This window comes from Cavia porcellus, unplaced genomic scaffold (genome assembly GCF_034190915.1).
Source record: "Cavia porcellus strain 051 isolate PalLab524CR breed Dunkin Hartley unplaced genomic scaffold, mCavPor4.1 scaffold_1, whole genome shotgun sequence".
Classification (NCBI taxonomy): domain Eukaryota; kingdom Metazoa; phylum Chordata; class Mammalia; order Rodentia; family Caviidae; genus Cavia; species Cavia porcellus.
In genome coordinates, this window is record NW_026947484.1 from 228,012,760 (window position 1) to 228,036,579 (window position 23,820).

General features: G+C 39.3%; 1 protein-coding gene across 18 annotated transcripts in view; it reads right to left on the minus strand.

Moving 5' to 3' along the window:
- Rasgrp3 (RAS guanyl releasing protein 3) overlaps window positions 1–23,820 on the minus strand; it is a 134,291-nt gene that overhangs the window by 85,004 nt on the left and 25,467 nt on the right. For 4 of the 18 annotated variants that reach the window (XM_063229971.1, XM_063229955.1, XM_063229943.1 and 1 more), the window contains exon 1: window positions 18,909–19,467. The exons of the other annotated variants lie outside the window; for them this stretch is intronic. The gene's annotated coding sequence lies outside the window, so the exon portion shown is untranslated. Of the gene's footprint in view, window positions 1–18,908; window positions 19,468–23,820 lie in introns of those variants that run through there. 18 annotated transcript variants of the gene reach the window in all.

A 23,820-nucleotide genomic window follows, 5' to 3' on the forward strand; every position in this document is an offset into this window, starting at 1 on the left:
CAGACACTGACTAATAGCACAGAGCTCCAAATAGCTCCTTCAAAGTCTAGCTGGTTGAAAAAGATTAGGGTTCCAGTCTAAATTAGTTATTTGTCCCCTGGGGCAATATTAGCTGGTATCATGCAAAAGCACTTGAATTACCCTGCTTTGTGGGTAAGGTGAAACCAAAAAGCTGAGAGGTCCAGTGAGTGTTTTGTTGGCCCAGCTGACATTCTTGCCGTTGTCATGCATGAACCCAAACGTTTAGGTTTTGGCACATTAGAGTGGTTTTGAGGGGTCAGGAAAACCCAGGAGAGTCCTCTTCAGTTGGAATTCAGTGAAGTTCGTTTTAGGAGGATCTTACTCTGCACCCAGTCTTAAGGAAATAGCTGATGTCGAGTTGGCTAGAGGGTCTGGGAGTAAGTACATCGAATACAATTCTAGTGAAGTTTTAAAGTCATGAAATTGCCCTCAAGTGGGGAGCTCTTCAAGTGTTCCTTTGGCCACTGCGGCCTGCACCCCTCTGTCACTGACTATCCTCACCATCAGCTTTTCAAAGTCACAACACTATCTAGTGGTCTCCTTTTGCTAAAGTTTGACCTGGAATGTCCCCCAAAGATTAAAGACTTGGTCCCCAGGTTGATACTAGTTGGAAGTGTTAGAAACTGTAACATGTGCGGCCTGGTGGAAGGTTCTGGATCCCTGACATGCGCCTTCAAAGGGGACTGTGGGACCCGTGTCATTCTCAACTAACTTTCTAGTCATCAGGTGAGCGGTCTTGCTCTGGCAAGTGCTCCTACCAGGAAATGTCACCACCAGCCTAAAGCACTAGGTTCCAACTTATTGTGGACAGAACTCTCCAAACCTCTGAACCCAAATCACCTTTTTCTCTTTATAAGCTGATTATCTCAGGTATTGATTCTAGCAATGGAAAGCTATCACATTTTCAAATAAGACATAAAAATAAAGATTGGTGACATTTTATTTGTTCACAAACCTCAAGGGTTTGGATATTAGTGCAGTACAGTCCTCAGAATAAAGAAATTGATCATACAATCTCTGCCCTGTCTCAAGTATAGCTTTATACACATTTAATGACTTTTTAAAAGGATTATTAAAGTAATCCTTTACATTTAAATAATAAATAATAAATAAAAATTATTTAAAAATAATTCTGGCAAAGAGATCTAATAGTCACTTCCTTCCTTGCTGAGACACTGTACCTGATGCCCACATCTTAAAGAAAAGAGAGGTTTATTTTGGCCCATTTCAGTCCACATTCAACTGAATTCAAGGCAGGATGGTGTTGCAGAGGGTTTCGGTGAAGGAGAACTGAGGAAGGCTGCTGTTTGCATGATGATGGGGAAGCAGAGAGCAAGGGAAGGGAGGAGCCAGGAAGAGAAACTCTTTCAGGCCAGCTCCTGGTGACCCACCTCTTCTGGTCAGATCCCACCACCTACCAGCAAGGCAGCTATGAACTCAGCAGGGGAACAGTTCACTGAGGATTACCAAAAGCCCACGATCCAATCACTTTGCAGAGATCCCTCCTATGAGTGCATGTGGCTCGGAGGGGGACATCTAGATGTAAGCCACAACAAATAGCATTATTTCTAGATTATAAGTAAATTGCAACACAAAAAAGAAGTGATCTGCTAATGAGTTATCAATCTATCAATTAACCAATAAAACTGTAGTAAGAATTATCTTGGTTGCTTTTTTCCTGAGTAATGGTTAAAGTTTCTTTTAATCTAATTAAAAGCATGACTCTGACAGAAAAAGCATCTAATTCTTATCTTGTGAGACATAAATAAATAAAAGCACCTGTTTTAAACCCAGTATCCAAGAGGGTTTTTTTCTCTTTTTTTCCAAGTAGATTTTTATTGACTCAATAAATACACCTCTGTCTTCCATATATTATGTCAGGTACTGGGTAATTAGTGGTGAACTAAATAGACCAGATATTTGTCCAGTGGTATGCATATTTTAATGAAGAAAAGCAACATCAAACAAATACATGGACAAAATTGTAAATACAGTAAACTTTTGGTCTGTGAGCATAATTCATTGTAGAAACATGCTTATAATCCAAAGCACTTATGCTTTGGATCAAAGCATAAAAAGAATTTCCCCATAAAAAATAATAGAAATTCAGATGATCCATTCCACAACCCAAAACTATTCCTATAAAAATGATTTCAAGCTGAGCATCATGGAATGTTCCTACAATCCCAGCATTCAGGAGGCTGGAGGATTGCTGCAAGTTTGAGGCCAGGCTGGGCTATACAATAAATTCAAGTCCATCCGGAACTACATACATAGCAAAACCCTGTTTCAAAAAACAAACAGTAACAACAACCAAGATTGTAATATTATAGTATAATACATCATAATAAATTAAATACAAAACATAAAGAAAAATAACCAAATTAACCCACACTTAGCCTTGAAATCCTTCAAGGCTGGTGTGACAGAGGAGACAGAGGAAGATTATTGTGTAGGATGACTTTGACTATCACTAATGGAATCACTGCTCTCTATTGGCTCAGTGGAATCTTTTTCTTTTCAGGAAACTCGAACAAGAAACCCACGCAGTGACACTTCCTTTTGCCTCCTTCTGAAAGTTTTGTGGAAATGAGACACTGCATTGTTACTAAACAGAATCACTGTTCACATTCCTATAGTCTTATTTAGGTGGTGCTTTTCTACAAAATCCTGCACTGCTTCCCACACGGAAGCCAGGGATTCCTCTGCCTTTTCCTCCTCCTACGCTGGAGATGAGAACTCCTCTATAAGCTCTTGCTGTTGGAAGATGATCACCCACAATCCCACAGGGAAAGAGAGGCCACTAGCTCAGTTGTGACCACGTGATCTTCTGCGTCATGCACTACCTTTATTCCAAGACATCATTTATTTATCAGGTTAAGATGTATTAGAAATATTTGCTCATCTCGTGGTACATGTTAGAACAAGTTATTTGCGATCCAGGCTTTTGCTGCAAATATAAATTGTTATAAGAGCTATCAATGAAAACCCACAGGGAATGCTAAGATAAGGAATGATAAAAACAATCATTTTAACTGAGTGGTCAGGAGATATCACTTTAAAAAGATTATATTTAAGCCAAAAGCTGAGACTTCTGTAAGTTTCAAGGCTCAACTGCGGATGTGAGGAAACAAAAGGTCTGAGAAACTGACTGGATCATAATTCCATTTACTGAGACTTGGAGAGGGCTGCTAGGATGAAGGAAGTGGTGCATGCGAAGAAACCTAAATTGTGCTCAGGATGTGGAAGGTTCAGTGCCTGGAAAATTCATGTGTGAGTCTCGTTTGCACTTATTTATACAAATCTCAAGCTCCAAGGAGAGATCTTAGAGGGAACTTAAAACTGGGAATCAACCCTATGTGAACAAAACTTTAAGTCATAGGTGTACCTTTACAGGAAGAAAGGATGAGGAGAGGATAAGAGAGTCCACCCAGAAACCTTTGCTTTCTAACATCAGAGAGAGGAGGAGGAGCAGAGCACTGTGAACGGCTACTGTGAGAGGGGAGGAAAGTTTACAAGCATGTTGGGCCATGAAGCCACAAGAAGAACGAGCTTGGGGAAGTTGAAATGGTCAGCTGTTTTTAATGCTACTAAGTTAAATAACGAAAGGACCAGCGACCATCTGTTCTTTGCCACCCCGAGCTCCCTGGGGGCCTTGACGATAAGCATCTTCATTGGGGTTGTGGGCAGACGCCAGGATCTTGTGACCTGAAGAATAAATGGGGACGAAGGCAGCATGTGGAGAACACAAGCTGGCCAAGTAGGATGTCTCTTGAGTGAAGAGAAATTGGCAGAGCTATTGAGAGCAAAAGATGTTTTCAAAGATGCTACAGAAGCACATTTACCTAGGGATGGGGCTTCCCTAGTTGACAGGAAAAAGCTGAAAACTCAAAAAAATTAAGGATAAAATTATGCCCAAAGATAAGTGATGGGCACAATTGTAACATGAATGAAAGAGAACATGCTTACAGACACAGAGATGATAGTAAGTAGTAAAGAAAAGATACAGAATATCATAAATCACAGATATTCTGCCTTCAAGCTGACATCAAGAGTGTAGAATTGGCCTGACTCGCATGCCTCTGTTTTCCTTCCTGAGTTTTGAAAAGGAAGAAACGAACGTCCCAAATTCTAAGATGAACAGTCCCCTGATTTAGGACCTAATGCTTCTTTTCTTGTTCGAATCAACAGTGTGGCTCTCCTGGCTATGGATGTTTTTCTGCAAGGTATCTGCATCCTTGCGGCCCACCGTCACATCTATTGAATATTCAGGAGTCCTATGAAACACTGAATCCAGGCTTTTATGGAGCCCATTCAGATGATTACACCTCATTCTCCTGTTAGGGAAGCTGCAGCTGTGCTTCTGTGAGTGTCTCAGGTCATCACAACTTACCGCTCAACAAGAAGCAGTGTTACAGGAAACTCTTCAAAAGTGTTCTGAAAGCACGTGAGATTTTTAATTGGTTTGTATAGACCAGGGTTCCTGAAGCTTGCAATGATTGGCCTTTGCAGGTGGATAATGTTCTGTTGTTATTCTAAACATCATAGGACATTTACCTGGCATAATATCCCTGACCTCTACTCACTAGATACGAGTGTAGGACCGCACCTCTAGGCCCCACTGGGAAGTAAAACATGTCTTCAAACATTGCCAGCTACTCCGTAGTGGTAAACTCTTTCCCCATTGAAAGCCACTGATACAGACCAACATCCCATCAAAGTAGAAATAAAAAGTTCATCAAACAACTACATTTTTTTCTAGTATCAGCACCTCGGCTTTTTATGCAGCAAATGCCTGGTTATTTGACTGAATGTTTCGCTTTTTAAATCAATATTAGATATCTTCATCGATAAACATTTGGATGAATACATCTTTTTGGCATCATCTCAGCCTGAATATATAACGTGCATTTTGGTTCCAAAGTTTGAACTCAAGACCTCCTCATACATGCTAAGCATGTACTCTACTGCTGAATCATACCCTAAACCCTCCGCCTGATTTTTAATTTTTGAACTAATCAGCAAGATTTACCATGTCAAATTTGACACTATTGAGAACATTTTAAAATCTGTTTATGTCCAAACTTGTTCTCTACCCTACCGACAAGCAGAGGGGTTTTTTCCTACATGTGAATAAAGAGTAATTTTTTTGTGAGAACATTTTATCTCCTTTGCCATTCTTGAGTACTCTTGCATAAAAAGAAATCTCATGATGACTTTATATAGAATGAATTATTTACATTTTTACTTAAAAATCATCTGTTGCAGTGCATTATTACTTTGCAGAGTGGTCACAGATAGGGAGTGATGCTCAGTATAAACTATTAGAGGTGATTTGTTCTAGAACCAATTCTTTTCACTTATAGGCAGGCCTCAGTTTCTCCATGTTCAAATGTAATGAATATTTATTGCAAGGGACATGGATTTTCCACATCAATCCCTGACAACACCTCACGGGCTGTTTTGTAGAAGGCAGCTGTGCTGTGTGACAACTTTTGAGGATCAAGAGAGTCTCAGTTTCTGAACCAGCCATGAAATGTTTTAGTCCCCTTGAAATCACCTTTCCTTTTGAGAAAGTAAATCTACTACAAGTTTAAGCTCTCTTGAGTAAAATATAACTTATGCCTTAACAAATTCTGAAGCAGGGTTAATGATATGCATGATGAGGTGTTTAGGAATAAGATGTCTTCAATGTAGTTGCTACCTGTGATTTATTTTGAAAAATAATTTTAAAATAAATTTTTAAAATTTATTTTGAAAAAAAAACAAATGTGTTTAAAAGCATCTAAAATTAAGCCCAAAGTGCTAATAACACACTAAATTGTAGAAATGAATTAGTGATATATGGGTGTTCATTGTCCAATTCTTTCAACTTTTTGTTTATCTGAACATTTTCACCACAAGATGAAAGGGAAATTCCTTTCATTATTTTAAATTCTAGCGGGTTGAGTCTGCTGAATAAGTCATATCCATTAGAACTGATGATTTTATAACTATTAATCATGGGTAATGTGAACAGTTCTCAGTTTTTAGTCTATTGAAGCTGTTCCTCTGCTCTCTTGAACATTTTAGATGCTATTTGCTACACATCCTCCAAATTTTGTTAACAGGTTTCTTAAAGTGGAGCAATCAAAATTATTCCAAATATGCCAAGTCTCAAAGCTTTGTTTGAGCATAGTAGGAAGGTATTTTTGGATTTGTTTCCAGCATTCTCTGTATAATGCTGAAATTAATATTAGTTTAATAGATTAAATTGCTTTAATAGATTAAATTGCTTTTCAAGACATTCCTACACTATATCAGTTAATGTTTTCAGATGCTGATGAGCCAAATTAAAACTCCCAAATATGCCTCAACCCCCTCCTCTCTTGCACCACCATAGACAGCTGATCTCAAGAACTCTCAATTACTTAAATATTCTCAGAATTAATTCACCCTTTTGTTATTGTTGCCTTGGTTCAAACCTGTCTTCCCTCTAGCAGTCTCCTTTTAGTCTTTGGTATTTTTCTCTGTCAACTAGTCCTTTTCAATGCCTTGAGAGTTTTCTTTACAGAAAGTAAATATATCATTCCTCCACTTAACAAGCCACAATAATAACGACATATTAGAAGTAAGTATTTTAGATAGATTGATAATATCATGGACTTTTCAAGAGAACTTAATTTCCAGCAATTTATGCTAAAGTATTTGCAGATGAAATGATAAAATATGTAATATTTGCTTCAAAACTCATATGACAAGAGAGGAATATGTGTGGACATAGAAAGGAAACAAAATGGACCCTAAGTTGAAAATTGGTAAATCAGATAATGAACACTTGTGGGCTGATTATATTATTTTGCCTATTTTCTTATGTATTTGAAATTTCCTACAATAAAAAGTTTTTTTTTTTTTAAGTTTAAATAGCTCTCAAAAATATCTAAACGTCTCCAAAGAGAAAACACTACTCTTAACCATCTGGAGCCAATTTGTGTTTGAGCTGTTTGTTCCCCCCTGCAATATATACCCCGTGATTTGCCTGTACCAAGTTGCATACTATTACTGCAGTGAACAAGTTCAGAATATTGTTTTTTTTTCTTTCTACTTGAATAACTTAAAAAGTTTTCTACTTATCCATTTTGACACAGCTCAAATATCACCGACTCTAGGGAATTTTCCTTGACTCATTCTGATTCAGTGACCTCCTTTCCTTGGACTTCCATGGAACATGGTATAACACCCTCATGGAGCATATATAGGTTATTATAAAGTTATTTTGTAATAATATTTTAATATCTATCTGTTTGACTCGGTAGTGATATTATGTGGGATAGTTTGTACTATTACTCATACTTGTGTAATATGTAGTCCAAAAGTATATATTTAAAAATACTAAATGAATCACCTTATACAAACACATGTTTTAGATTTTTCTTACTACTTTTTTAATCTAAATGCAAATTTTGGCTTCCTCATAAAATGCTCCATAAACCAGTAAACCTCAATAAACTGTATTTACTGAGGTCTTTAAATTTTTTGTTCAGTTTAATTTCCAAATCTGGAAATTAAAACCTAAAACAATTTATCAAATATGAGGTGAGGTAGAATTCCAGATAAATTGCAGAATATTATGCATGGCATATGACTCAGTAATCATAGTAGCTGAAAAAATAAAATCTCAATTCTTATTTAATACCACTATTACTAGCTGAAGACAAAGTTCTTATAAATTCCAAAGAGACATTAAAAGCAGTATTTCTTTAAAACACATAGAAATAAAACAGCATGAGACATATTACACTGATTCTGCCACAAGCTCTGTTTGGCCCTCTTAGGTATCTATAATCATGGCACCAAAATAATTTTAAAAGAGTGAATATGATCACCCCACTTGGTGCCAATATTATGTCACTTCTTGTAAAAACCAAATACAACTTAAAGAAAACTTTCATCTTTGGTTACACAGCTAGTCCTGTAGCCATGTTCTTTTTTGTACCTGTCACTTTGTGAGACAGAATAATGCCTTTTGAGTGCCATCGGAGGCTGAGTTCTGCAGGACCTGTACAAGGTGCAGGGCACCAGAGCTGAAAGAACATTTCCATAATGAACACAGATGAATGTGTTCTGTTAGGAGCCACAAAAGAGACCACACCCACAAAGTCTAGGATGATTCTCGTCATGAATCCATATAGTCTAGGGTGATTTTCTTTTCTGAAACTCTCCTCCAATAGAAATGGGTATGTATAGGGTATGATATAACGTCAGCTGCATGCCAGGTCCAGTAGAATCCAGACACCACAGAATGGCTCTTCTTTCCATAGAGAGCATCAGTTATTAACATAGGCACAATGAGAGCCACGATTAAAAACAAAATGCAAATAAACACACAAGATCAATAAAATTCCTATACACTGAGAATAAACTAACTGAAAAATCAATCTGGAAAACAGTATCATTCACAATAGTATCAAAAGATTAAATACTTAGATATTAACCTAACTAAAGAAGTAAACTACCTCTACAAAGAAAGTATATCACTCTGAAAAAGGAAACTGAGGAGGATATCAGAAAATGGAAAAATATCCCCTTTTCCTGGATAGGCAGAGCCAAAATAACCAAAAAGGCTATGCTTTCAAAACTGATATATAGATTTCACACGATCCCAATCAAAATACCAACATCCTTTCTCACAGAGCAAGAGAAAGCAATTCTAAAACTTCCATAGAATCAGAAGAGACCCAGAATGGCAAAAGCAATCCTCAGTAATAAAAACGAAGCAGGTGGCACCACAATCCCAGATTTGAAGTTACATTATAAAGCTATAGTGTCTAAAACAGCAGGTTTTGGCACAAAAAGTCACATGGGTCAATGGAATAGAAGAATCAGAAACAACCAAGGTCACATACAGCTATTTGATTTTGACAAAGAAGCCAAAAAAAAAAAAAAAAAAAAAAAAACCAAAAAACATGCACTAGAAAAAAAGATAGCCTCTTTAACAAATGGTGATGGGAAAATTGAATACTTGCATGCAGCAGATTGAGTTGAGACCCATATACCTCACCACATACTAAACTAACATCAAAATGGATCGAAGATCTAAATGATAAAACACCAACACTTACTACCCTGGAGGATAAAACAGATACAACTCTTAAGACATCAGTGTAGGCAAAGACTTTCAGAACAAAATCTCAGTGGCACAAGAAATAATACAGAGAATTAACAAATGGGAATATATCAATTTAAAAAGCTTTTGCACAAAAAAGGAAACAACCAACAAAGAGAAGAAGCAATACAGAATGGGAAACAATTTTTTCCATGAACACGGGACTAAAATCAAGAGTATATAAAGAACTCAAAAAATTAGACTCCCCCAAACAAAAGAGCCAATGAAATTGGCAACCAAAATGAATAGACACTGCTCAGAATAAATACAAATGGCCACTAAATACATGAAAAAAAAATGCTCAGCAATGCTAGTCATCAGAGAAATGTGACTTAAAACTACACTGAGATATCAGGTTACACCAGAAAAATGGCTACATCAAAAATGCTGGTGAGGCTGTAGGAACAGAAGGAACTCTTTAACATCGCTCCTTTGCATTGTTGGTGGAAATGTAACCTAGTGTAACCACCACAGAAATTAGCATGAAGGCGTCCCAAAAAACTAAAAGTAGAAATTCCACTGGACCCAGTTATCCCCCAAGTATCTCCAAAAGGGTTACAATCCTCATTTTATAGGGATGCATGCATACCCATGTTTATAGCAGCATAATTTATAACATTCAGATCTTAGAAACAGTGTTTATGTCCATCAACAGATGAATGGATAAGGAAAATTCATTCATACACAATGGAGTCCTGCACTGCCATAAAGATAAGTCTGTTGGTAAATGGATGCAACCTGAGAGCACAATGTTAGGCAAAATAAGTGAGGCACAGGCTCAGATATCACATGGCTTCTCTTACATGAGAGACACATAATGTATACAAATGTACAAAGAAAGAGCAAAATAGAAGAGAGAGAAATAGGAAGGTGAGAGATGTTCAAGTACTTCCCCAAATGATATATTGTGTTGTTTGAAAAATATTTTAATATAATGATGTTATTTCATTTATATTACTAGTTTACCTTAGATTGTTCAAAAGAAAGTTTTACCTATTTCTTTTTTTTTTTTTGTAAGAATCTTTTGGTTTATGTCCTGTACTGAGTAACTACTTTGAAGACAATGACACACTATATATTGTCTGTTGTTATTCTCTATTTTGTTATAAAATTTTGGGTTTTTTTTTTTTCATAAAATAAAGAAGAATCAAAGAGCAACACAGAGAGAAAGGGATCTGCAGTTCCAAGTCCCTCCCAAAAAACAGGTGATGTGCATTGTGGGTTTCTCCGTGATCCAGGGGTCCAAACATGGACTGAAGATGTGCTGTTGGCGGCAGAGGTGGGGAAGCGGGACTCTGGAGGAGCAGATGCGACCCTGTCTGAGGCCCAGGAAAAATGCCTGGAGCTGCGGTTAAGATCATCACAGAGGGCCACAAGGGATGCTTTGGCTTTTATATGAAATTAGTGTGTTTTGTGTTGCTTCCAAATTAAATTTCTAACTATCTAAAAAGAAAAAAGAAAGAAAAAAAAACAAGAAAGAAAGAAAAGAAAAGAGAAAATGCATACACAGTAAAAACAAAACAAAACCACTTTGGTTTGCAAGTACAATTTGTTTCAGGAACATGCTTGTAACCCAAACACTTGTATATCAAAATGAGTTTCCCCTAAGAAATAATAGAAACCCAGATGATTTGTCTCACAACTCAAAAATATTCAAATATATGTGTAATGTAATAGGAAACAATAAGGAAAATACAAAACATAAAGAAAAATAAACAAATTAATCTGTATTTACGTTTGAAAACCTTGGTGGCTGGTGGAGGGAGGTGAGAGGAGGGTTATTGTGTAGGGTGACTTTCACTATCACTAATGGAACCTTTTACCTTTCATATAACTTTAACAAGGACCCTATCCAGTGACATTGCTTTTTGCCTCTTTTGAGCATTTTGCAGAAACATGACATTGCATTGTTGTTACACAGAATCGTTGCCAGCTTTGCTATAGTCTTATTCAGGTGTTGCTTTTCTAGAAAATTCTGCACCATTTCCCACATTAACACATCTCCCCAGTATCATTTGAACCAAGAGATTCCTTTGCCTTTTTCTCCTACTCTGCAGATGAGGTCTCCTTCATAACCACTTGCTGGTAGATGATCACCCACAATCCAAGAGAGAGAAGAATCACAGGCTCAGTGATCATGTGATGTGCAGGTCATAAACTACTTGTATTGCAAAACATCACTCATTTATTAAGTGGACATTCATTAGAAATGTTTCTTCCCTTGCAGAACACTCACAGGACAAGTTTCTCGCTATCCAAGGTTTTATAGCACTTTGTTTCTGCACAGATGAGAACTAGAAGGCAACTCAGCGGTGTGCTGTCTCACCAGGCACAAGGGACTTCATTTCTTTGAAATTTTCCTCTTCCATAGAGGACCCACCATCCTCTTCTTGTTAAGGAGGAAATAAATGCTGCTCCACTTTTTCTCCCTACAGTAGACACAATAGAAATGTCTACTACAGCAGGCAAATTCATCTCAGAACCAAGAGAGACGAGAGAGATAAAAGGAATAGAGAAATCTCTAGCACTATCCTTCAAACTGGGCACTATCCATGTCATTAAAGAAAAGAAAAATCTAAGGCCTCAAAAGCATCCTATAACACATATGGTTTTGAGTGCAGGCATTCCACACATAAATGAAATACTCTCTACCTAGAAAAAAACAGAACTGAAAGCCGGGCAGATTCCAATGTTCAGTCGATCTGAACTCATGATCAGAGTCTCCCAGAACCAAATATGGAGATAATACTCAGTTCTTCAATGTAAAACTGCTTAAAATTCTTGAGTACTTTATGAGTTTCAGAAGTCTATACTGACTGCAGCTTTGAGCAGATTCAGCCCTGATAGTCACAAAGCATGTCACAGTGCGGCTGAAAAAGGACATTTCTTCTCCTAGCTCCTTCATTCTGGGTCCAGGGTTCTGTTAAACTGAGCTGTATGCGTGAATCCAGGGAGCAATCCCTCATGATGCCTTCCCAAAGTTAATGCTAATAGGAGACTCTGAGGAAACTCCATTTTGAATTGGTTAGTGGAAAAAAATTTTACATTAAAAAAAAAAAGCAGAAGAGTAATTAAGCCAATTTAAAGGAAAAAACCCTCGAATCTGATTTATCACAGATTGAAGGCCTATTTGCCTAATTGTTCTCCACTGCCACTCCTCTCTTTTGGCTGGCTCATTAATTGCTTAGGTCTCTACAACTATATAAACACGGCAGCCAGAGCAAGAGAAGCCATTCAAATCACTGGGGACATTCAAATTCAGTTACTTGTCTGTAGTTTTTGAAACAGTTAAGAAAAAAACAGTGACTGAAATGAAATTATCAGATTAGATATGGATTTAATTCTTCACATGTTTTTCACTGCATTATTGATTCTCTGTCCAAGATTGTACCGTGAATACGGACACAGCTGAAACTCTGAATACATGTACAATCGATGGCATAATGATCTATATGGGTTCTTAGGAAATCTTGCGGGTGAGGACACGTCTGTCTGATCCAACACTAAATTAAATGAAAACTAGGAGAGTATCAGGCAAGTAGAGAAACCTTTAGATAAAACTGTCCACCTGATCAAATACAAACTTGAAAGATATTGGGATGACTGAGTCTATATAAATTATGTGGGTTCTTCCACTTGTAATAGGGGCATTAAGGTTTATATTATGTCAAATTCTGCATCCTGTAATTCAGGAAGATCTGTTATTAGCTCATCATTACATTTTTCTTTCTCCTTTTGTGCTCTTTTTGTCCTACTGATAGGAATAGAAAATTCTAATGATTGCAATAAGCACTAGAGAAAAATACTTTGTCAGCTCATGAATTAAATGTCTTTCAGAAAGCTTTAAATTCAAAGACGGCTACTGTAACATGCATGCTCAAAAAAAGTTACTTAGAAAATAAAGCCTATGGCAGTTCTTACTATCATGGGGTTGTTCGTTTACTTTGTCCCTGTCCACGACAGTGTGCAGCTGCACTTAAAATCATCAGCCCTCATACACTGTCTTTTTTTTTTTCACTCACCATCTTACTAATAATGCTGTTATACAAGGAACTAGATTTCCATAACAGAAAATTGACTGATGGTGGAAAGTCTCAATTATTCCAGTAAGCTCGAACTTTCTCATGTATATATGGGTAAATAACTGCACAGAGAGGGTTGAACACAGTGTACCGTATTCCTGGTGGCCAGAAAGCACTCTTGAGAATAAGTGTTGTAACAGGTAGAACTTCCAAATACACGGATGCTTTTGTTGGAGAAAGAGTGTGCATGCTAGAGGGCAAAACAACCAGATCCTCGTACAGGTGAATGTTATATCACCCTATAGTTTTGATCTGACTCCATCTCAATCACACTGGGAAGGAAAGAGATCACTGAGCTCCTTTTAAAATATTATCCTCAGCAAATAGCATTCTGTCTGAAACTATTCTGAGATTCCCTGTTCTCGGGTCAGTTGCCCATAGGCTTTGGAAATTCCATCAGTGATACACATGAAATGGCTGACCATGGTATCCATTTTCACTTTGCCTATCAGAAGATAATAAAATAAGTTATAACACTTTTTATCCCAAAGGGCTATACTACAGACTATATGTAAACCGCATGATCATGAAAAAGTCAAAATTGGTCTTTCTCTGAACGACAGCAAATAAGAAGAGGAAAGACTTGGGATTGGGAATCAGTAGACTGAAGACTGAGTTGACATTGTAGATTCTTGTTCTATGACCTTGGACAAATGACTCACTTTCTCTTACACATTGGTAACGATGTCCTCCCTTTCCACAAGATTGTGACAAAGTGTAAACACGTGCCTTATGCCATTAAATTCACATAAAATTTCAGGGATTTGTCTTGATGCTAAAGATGGGATCAAAGATCAAAGCTCAGACTGAAAGTACAATTATTTCTTGGAAAATACCTAACCTGGTAAATCAACGAGACTAAAACACTCCAGCAGTTAACACCAAGGAATATAAATGAACAATTGATATACTGCGAAAGGGGTTCCAAGGCTTTTAACTCCTGGGGGGACAGACCCCTTTAAAACACTCAACCTAGGACTGGGTGTGGTGGTACACACCTGTAATCCCAGCATTTGAAAAGCTGAGGCAGAAAGATTGCTTCAAATTTTAGGTCAACCTGGGCGACATAATGAACTCAAGGCAGTCTGAACTATATAGAAAGACCCTGTCCAAAAAACAAATAATAATAGTGTTAATATGAATAAACAAAATAAGCACTGCATTACAGAATTTGTTTCCTTATTGAAGAATTCCCCCCCAAATTAATCAACTATTTCATTTTACTTCAAATCAGCCCTGGAGTAGGACTGGTGCATTCTGTTAAAAGGTGGAGTCCACATCATGTGTTTCTGATAACACCCACTGGACTCTGCCAATTTCCATGGAAAGAAGTTCCCAGTAAGGTTTAGAGGTACCATGTCCTGCTTCTGGGTTTCACATCTACAGATTCAATAAAGTATCAAAAATATTTTTAAAAGTAACTGCATCTGTACTTAACAAATAAAGTTTCTTTCCTTATTCCATAAACAATATGGTATAACAAATATTTAGATAGAATATATGTTACATAAAATACTATAAGTAACCTAGAGATGATTCAAAGTACACAGGAAGACATGAATGGGTTATATGCAAATCCTGTGCCATAATATATAAGGAACTTGGGTGTCCTTGGGTTCACTGAATCCTGACCAATCCCCCAAGAATATTGAGGGGTGACCGTAACTTCCTTTGGAGGTAATTTCCAGTGGTTCTGGTTTGCCTGCCTGTACAGATGACCACTATTAAGTTGAGTTTAATTTCCACCTAGGCAGGAGGAATTAAAGATTAAAAATTTTCTTTCTTTCTGTGAACAGCTTCCTCTTCAAAATACATCTTAAACAGGCATGGTTACACACATCTGCAATCCCAGAATTTGGATTGATTTGAGTTTGCGGCCACCCTGAACCACAGAATGAATTCGGGGTCAGACTGAGCTACATAGCAAGACCCTGTCTCAAAAAAAAAAAAAAAAAAAAAAAGTAATCATATCATAATGACCTTGAACAAATATGCATAATTCTCTCAAAGACATCCAGGCATGAGCTACTGGCTTACTCTTGATTAACTAAAGGATGTTCCAAACTCTGCCCCTGCTTGGGGGTTATCGTCCAGTGCTTCCTAGTATATAGTCTTTACATTGAATCAAAAGCAGGAAGCTGGAGACCCAAGTGAAACTTAAAAGGGTTCAAGAAGCAGGCTCTGTCTCATGACCCAGAAAAGCCCCAGGTTCAAGGGCTGTAGTGACACAGTGGGTCAGGCAGGGCTTCATATGTGGCACGTGGGGAAGAAGTGTTATTTGGAGCAGGTGGCCGGTGGGGGCGCTGTCACAGACTGCAGAGGAAAGCACAAGCCTCCTCCCCCCCAATCAGTCCACTGCTCTGGAATTCCTCATCCACCCATCACACACCTAGGAGCAAAGAGCAGCGGGGTGCAGTCTTGTGCTGCTTCTCTGCATTAACAACCCGCTTTCACAAACAGCCTTCTGGCTGAGCCATAAGGAACAGGTTGCATGATGGCTTCGCCAACACTAAGCCAGCAGTTTGCACGGGGCATGGGTGGAGCAGCTTGCTTTCCAAAGGAAAGGAGTGACAGGAAAAACAGGGAAAGGCCTGGGGGGGACCGTGAGAGCGGTGTGCTCCAGTCCAGTTACAAAGCTGTCCATTGCTGGCCTTTCCTGTTCAAAAGCCATCACTGTGCTCTGTCTCCAAAGAGAAAAACACACCACTGGTCTGTGCCTCTGTATGGCTGGGTCTCATGGTCGCAGGGGGAAATCTAGCCAGAGCTGCCATGGAGGGTGGAAAGCCCATAACGCAGGCTGTGCAGCTAATTTTATTGTGCTGGAAATTCTCTCATTTACATTTCATGGCCTTTTAAGTTTATATGTGTGGGATTCACCATAAACTTCACTTTTTTTTTAAATATGTGTAGGTTCTAGAATCAGATCTAGATGTCACTCCTATAGTTACCTAAGGGGCCTCCCAGCCTTCGTTTCTCCTTATATGAAACTAGAAAAATAATAATATACATATGCTACTCAACATACAGTGGATTACAAACCAATAAACCCATTGAAAATTGAAAATACAGTTGAAAACGTATTTTCACGTACCTAATCTACTGAACAGCCCTGCTTAACAACCCTGGACATTGTAGAGGGTTGATTAATTCCCCCATGATCTGTGGTTGCTGCCCTGCATCTCAAGAAAGGATTGATTATGTACTATATCACTAATTCAGGAAAAAGCCCAAATTTAAAATTCACAGTACAGTTTCCACTGGATCCCTATCACTTTCACACCTAAGAAAAATTGTTAAATTGAACAACTGAAAATCAGATCTATCCATATAGCACAAAGAGTTACTGTGAGGACTCTATAAAAATATACTTCATTTGGCATAATAAGAATTACTATCCTGTAACAATGTCAGAACTACTTTCCTTTCTGGCTCTCTATTATGACTACTACTATGACTCAGATACATTCACTGCAATTTCCTCCTCTTCAAAATGAAGGTGCTAACTTAAACATTTCATAATTCCTATCCAGGTTTAAAAGTCTTTGAGTATATGAATATATTATGTACATGTAAAGTAATTGTTTTCATTATTATGCCATTAACATTTTGAAAATTCACTTGAGTTTCTCAAGATCAAAAATTTAGTAGTTGAATAATTCAAAAGATGTGCTGATTCTTACGTAAACATTCCTTCTCCCCCCACCATACATGGTCTCACTCTGTCTCAGCTGCCTAGAGCTCTCTATGTAGCGTTCTAAGGGGCGATGTTCCTGCCTCAGCCTCATGAGCAGATTACAGGTGTGTACCATCATACAGGTTAGATTTCTCATTTTATAAGCTCTTTTTAAATTTTCAGTGCTAGGAATCAAAATCAGGAACTGGCACATGCTAGGCACATGCTCTACCATGGAACTACATCTTGCCCTATAGATCCTCGTCATGATGTTGTCATAATTATAGAGCATAGTCTAGTTTAGACTCAATTAGATATTGCATTTTATTGTGGGAGGCTCTACTTTTCTGAAGACATGATTTCACCAGAGAGTTCTTTTCTACTACCAACATATAAAAAAAGAGAAACCACACCAGAAGTGAACTCCCCAGAAAATGACCCAGCATGGCAAGCAGTCACACAGGGCGATCACACAGGGCGATCACGGACCACGTGGATGCCAGCTGACCCAAGGACCCCCTCACACAAATGACAGAAAGAGGAACAGAGGAGTTGCAACCACTTTTCCCTCATTGGTTCCTCAAGACTGTGGCTTCTTCTATATTTTAAGGAGTAAGGGGACTGTGTCTGCCAGACTAGCCAATTTTTTTCCTTTGGGGCACCCGAGGCAGCTTCGGTACTCCAGACCAATTGTGTTGAGGGGACTCTAGCAGAGCCAACACACCCTGGGTCATTTTCCATCTAATCTCCACATCCAGCAAAGGGTGGCTGTCAGCAGGAGAGAAAGCAATTTCCTCAGGGCAGGACAGAAGTCGCATGCAAATTGCACAACCACCTGAGCCTATTCAACAGTTCCTCAGTCAGGGGACCGCAGAGTGCCCTCAGCTCACTGCAAACCAAACACTGCCTAATGAGAATTCAAATGAAAATAACCACTCTGAGGGTAGCTACCCTCAGTGCAGGGCAGGTAATCCAAAAAGGAACCTCTTTGGTCATCTCCCTGCACTTTTGACTAAAAGGTCTGTCACTTTCAGAGGTTATGTCATCTAGTCCAGATGCTCCCCTCTCAATTGTCCCCCTTTTTCTTTCCTCTTAACCATTCTGGCTAGTGACCATCAGAGAAGGACAAACATCCCTACCTAAACTCTGTCCCAGTACCGCACCAATTGCAGCTCTCTGCAGAGGAAGCTCCCTGCTGCTGAATGAACCCAGGAAAGGACACCTTCTCAGGTCTCTGCATGCCCAGACTCCAGTGTAGACCATCAGTGTCAGGCAGCACTTTTATAATCCATGTCGTAAACAAAGACGCAAGAGCCCAAGCATCAGAAAAACACGAAAGCAAGAAAGATTAGGAGCAGCCAAAAATTTTAGTTTTAAAGTAGAGGGATTGAACTGACTCACCGAAGAAAAGAAATATCAAGAGAGCTTTCAATGAGTGGGAAAATATGCATGAAATCTGAATGTGATTTCTAATCTAATCAAATATTATCTTGCCAGTTTTTTATAGTACAGCCAGTGGTATGTCACTAAGTAAAATAGTCTTCAAGTCTAGTAGGAATGTCAAGCTGGTCATACAATAAATTCACCAGTAAAGTCAAACCAGTATGTTTTCAAATTTCAATGGTAAAATCAATGAAAATCAAATCTAGGCAGCTCCCTTCTAACAGTTCTCTACCTTGTTACCTGAATCTTGGCTCTGAACCTAAGTGCTACGGACCATCAAACTTCCAGACACCTGAAATCCCACAGACAGAAATGCAGCAACATACCACAGTCATCCTCAAAGTTAGAAGGCAACATGGCTAAAGATAACAGGTTCTTTACTAGCCAGTCAAACACAAATGGGTATTAACCAGTGCAAATAAAGTGTTTCCTTCTACAGTGTCAGAGGGAAACCAAAATCAAAATAAAATAACTTGTTGGTAGCTTGTGCAAACACACACGCGCGCACACACACACACACAGTTTGAAAGTATTCATTACTTACTGGGGAGGTTTTGCGCTGAGTTCTGCCTGTCCAGCTGCCAAGAGGCGAGTACACCACCAGCAGCTGTTTCCTTGAAGCGTCTTAGCCAGTCACATGCGCCTCCTGATAAATAGCCAGTGGTGCCAGGAGGTCAGAGACTGAAGATCATTATTCTCCTTTCCGAAAGCCTTCTCATCACCCCTGGGCTGGCTCAGCCATTTCATTAGTATGCAGGGAAATACATTCCTGAATTTGTTTTCTTTTAGTGAAAAACATCCAACAGCTGATAAGTAGCACCAAAGGGCAGGTCACCGCCAGCGGAAAGTTAAGTCATGTTGGTGGGGGATGGAGCGGCTGAGCCCTCCCATTTCACAGCTGCTGGCCAGCAAGAAAAAGGAAGCAGGAATTCACACAGCAGGTGGAATCTGCGCTGTATTTCAGGTGTCCCCGAAACACGTCAGTCTGCTTGGTTTCATATTCTCAGAATTCCAGGCTCCGGTTTGTTGGAAAAGCCACGTGACTAACTGTCCAGCGGAGGGCAGACCCTCACTAACCCTCCCAGTGTGCTTAGGTTTCACTTCAAAGGCCAGGGCTCCTGTGCCCACAGATGCCCCGGGAGTGCAAGCAAAATGCATGAAAAAAATCAAATGCAACCTCATGTGAAGAGCCAAAGGAAATGACTTCAGGTCCCATAAGACCGCTTGCCTAAGTTATCTGCTGCATTGTGTCAACATTTTGGGGCTCAGCAGAGCAGCTAACATTATCAGCCCAGGCAAATGGAAACAGCAGCTATCCCAAAGTTTACACAGCATATCTCAGATAGGCTGCTGCCCTGCTGGGTGTGCTGGGAAATTGAACTAACCTGTTTTCTCTGCTGCTCATAGAGAAAGCAATCCATCTGTGATATTTTGTCAGATTCATACTTCTCTCCTGGCCTCATTGTCCCTCTCTTCCCTTTCTATCCCTTTCCCAAGGAAAGCCTGGGTTTAGATGGTGCCTGGTTACATGAGCTGGGACAAAATCCCCCCCACACACACACATACACAAGCTAAAGGGGGAAATGTTTATTATGGTTCACATTTTCAGAGGTCTGCTCACTCCCAGGCAGAAATATAACGGTGAAGAGAAAGGCGAGGGAAAGGTGCTCGATTCATGGCATCCCACACAGAGTCCCCCAGGGCACACCCCAAAGCCTACCGGTCAGACCCAGGGGCGTGCTTGACTGATCTCAGATCACTCGGGTCAGTGAAGCTTAACAATCAAGATGAAACATCACACTGAACTTGGGTATCTGACTTCTTGGTACAGCAAGAAGAGTGGCACTTCCTGAAATCAGTGTTGTCTCTTGTACTTCGGAGGAGATCTGACAATCAGTTGAATGTCCAGAAAATTACGGTTAAAGTCCCTTAGGGGATTTTGGAAGCATAATTAGCCTGTTAAATTTTCAATCTTGGTTTTGTCCTTTTGTTGTTCTTTTATTTTGTATTGTTTTTTCCTTTTTTAAGACAGGCTCTCACTATGTAGGTCAAGATGTCTTTGAACTCACTATGTAGCCTGGGTAGGATCAAATACATACAATTATCCTATCTCAGCCTCCTGAGTATTAAGGTTACAGGCAGGCACCATCACGCCCAGCTCAATCTTGATTTTTAATAAGTAAAATCTTACTCAATATAGGAGCATGTGTGGGCAATCATTCATCCTGGGGTTTGTCTCATAATTATTAACAGTGAAAATCATATCAGAAGTTTCCCTCCATATAGAGGATAATATTTTCTAGATTAACAGGGGTGGAAAAACCCTTGGTCTAGCTATATTTTCAGGGGTCTAATGTGTTACCAACCTATGGGAGCCCAAAGTGCAAATGAAAAATTTTGCAAGCATCAAAACATCGTTATCTAAGAGTAACAGAAATAAATCCACTCATAGAAATAAGCTTCTAGTATCAAAAGGCATAGCAAAAAAAAAAAAAAAAGGCATGGCGAAAATCTGTCTCAAAAGCCCCAAAAAATCTAACTGCAGTGTCCTAAACTTCATGCTGATGGGATGATCCTCAATGAAAAACAGAAGAGACCTACCGAGCGTTTGAAGTACTACTTTGATTTATTTATACTCTGTCTTTACAGTGACGGAGCGCCATGGACAAGAAAAAGGATCAAGGAAATAGATCTAAGAGCTAAAAAGGTCTCACCGCTCATTAGCCAAACCGGACACTTCCTCTCAAGCCTGGCTCCTGACTCTTACTAGTCCTGAATCTAAAAAGAGCAAATTCCTGCAGAACTGCCAGGCTCTAGCCTTGCCTGAGCTCTCAGATTGACCAGAGACAGCTCTCAGCCCTTTGTACCTATCTGATCCTTCCAAGCACAGGAATTCTTAGGGCTACCCACGCCCCATGTCAGCACCTCCTTCCTTGGAGTGGCTCCCAAGAAACGCAGGCCTTCTGCCTGGTGCCCAGCTCAACTGCTCCAAGTTTGTGCTCTGCCCCCTGCTGCTCAAATTGAGGCACTGCATGCAGCACGTCTTAGCCCTTGGCAACCTCCTCTTCCTCCAGCTCAGTAAATTCTGGACAGCCCCTTCCTTAGGACTGTTTTTATATATCTTCTCTGTTTCTCTTTTTTAGTTCCAATATTTGGCTAAGTACAGATCACGGGAGTTTTCGCCAACCCTCTCCTCCTTCCCCCTCTCTTTCTTTTTGAGCTGTGCAGGGTCAAAATTAATACCCAGTCACAGTCAGGTAATCATACAGTTGTGATAGCTGTATCCTGTCACAAAGAGAAAAGAGAGAAAACCTTTTTTTAAAGAAGTCAAGTTTTCAACCTCTAATGCCTTTGAAGAAAGCTGATCAACATCTATAAACAAAGAAGTGTGCTTGTGTTTGATGTCATTGCATTGAAAGATTCATCAGAGTACGCGACATATATCCCTGTTCTCAAAGTTAATCGTGGAGAAAAGAGGACCACGTAGAAAGCCATATATAAATATCTCTGTCGTAGATAATGATCTATAATAACAACAGGAACCTATTGCTATATAACATGTTAAGGTACCATAAATAATGTGCTACAAGTAACATCTGTGCAAGATGCTCCTTAATCCTCATGGCTTGAAGGAGTTTTTACCCAGCTGACCTGCAGTAAGGTTGAACAGCTACAGACCAGCAATCAGTCCAGAGAGAGAGAGACTGCTGAACTCACCTCTGACTCCAAACCTGGTGCAGTTCCCGTCTCCTCAGAGACTTAGGACCCACACAAGTATTCACAAACACACTCATATTCTTCTGAGTATGTTCACCCCCAAACACAAAAGTCAACTGTAATGCACTTGGAGATCTAAATACTGGCATCACATCAGTAGCCAGGGAGGTGACTGTGGAGCGACCTGGCAGGCTGACGGGCATTTATGACATTCTATGCATAAATGCATTCCACATGTTAATACCATTTTGAGTTCCAAACAGCCAACTCAAGCATGAACCTTTGGAGCTCAATAAATGGAGAAAGGCCATATAAAAATGACTCCATGCTCCTCTTTCTTCAGGTTTCCTGGAGAAATTCCCAAATTTGTGGGCAAATTAATTTCAATTAAAAATAGACCTCCCCTGTCAGCTCTAAGCTTTTCTCCTGTCTTTTGACTCTTCTTTTTGTAAGATTTCATTCACTTTAAAAACATACTACCTAAGGCCAGGCATAGTGGCTCACGCCTGTAATCCCAGCACTCAGGAGGCTGAGGCAGGAGGATCGTTGCGAGTTTGAGACCAGCCTGGCCTACAAAGTGAGTTCAAGGCCAGCCTGAACTGCATAGTGAGACCCTGTCTCAAAAAGACAAAAAAAAAAAAATTACCTTTAGCAAATTATACTTAATTTAACTCATTTAAATTTACCTTGATGGTGATTATTTTTCTCTGCAAAAAAAATCCCCTCTATCTGTCTACTTTCTATGACAACTTTTTTTGTACCAGGGATCGACCGCAAGACCTTGCACTTGCCAGGCAAATGCTTATGCCTGCTGAGCTAAATCGCCAGCCCCTATCTACCTTCTTAAATTAGACTGGATTGCTAGTTGAAGCTGGGTTCTGTAAACATGAGAAGGAAAATCTAGGACTTATGCTATCCGAATCCCTTTCCCTGCCCAGTGTGGCGGTACAGGCCTGTTATACCAGTGCTGTAGGAGGCTGAGGCAGGAAGATTGCAAGTTTGAGTCCAACCTGGGTAACTTAATGAGACACTGTCTCAAATAAAAAACAAAAAATAAACTGGTGATATAGCCCTGTGTTCAATTCTAGCAACACAAAAACAAAGCAAAAAAACATACCATGCTTAACATAATTACTACACAATAACTTTGGTCTAGTAGTTTACTCCAAAACCCTGATTCAACGGAAATTTTCATTAATCCTTGAGGACATCACCCTGATCGATTACATTTAGTGGAAAGGTAACTTACACCTAGATCTTTCAAAATGCCAGGGCTATTTCTGGGGTTCTTCTAGTTCTTAGGAAAAAATTGCCTTATTTTTTAAAAAAAATCTTAAGGCTGCTTTCTTGCATTTTTCTGAGAATCATTTCGTCTATGGAGAACATACAGCAACAATTGTGAGATATACTATTTTCTTTTTTCTCAACCATCAGCACAGCTGTTATTTCAAAGCAGAAAATGCAAAGCTGATTCAGGGATAAATAAGATAAAATGAATATTTAAATATATATATATTTTTCCAAAATATGTGGTAACGAAATCCATGCAATGGAGGAAGCAGTTCAAGGTTCCTAGAAATCACAGAAAAATCACAGCTCAGAACTCCAAATCCTCCTGCTCTTGAACGTGAGCTCTGGGTTTCCTCAGCCTCTTGCACCCCACCTCCACACCACAGCTCCCCTCAAGGCACCCAAGCCTCTTTCTGAGTCCCCAAAACACCTTGGTTCGCCACAGCCCT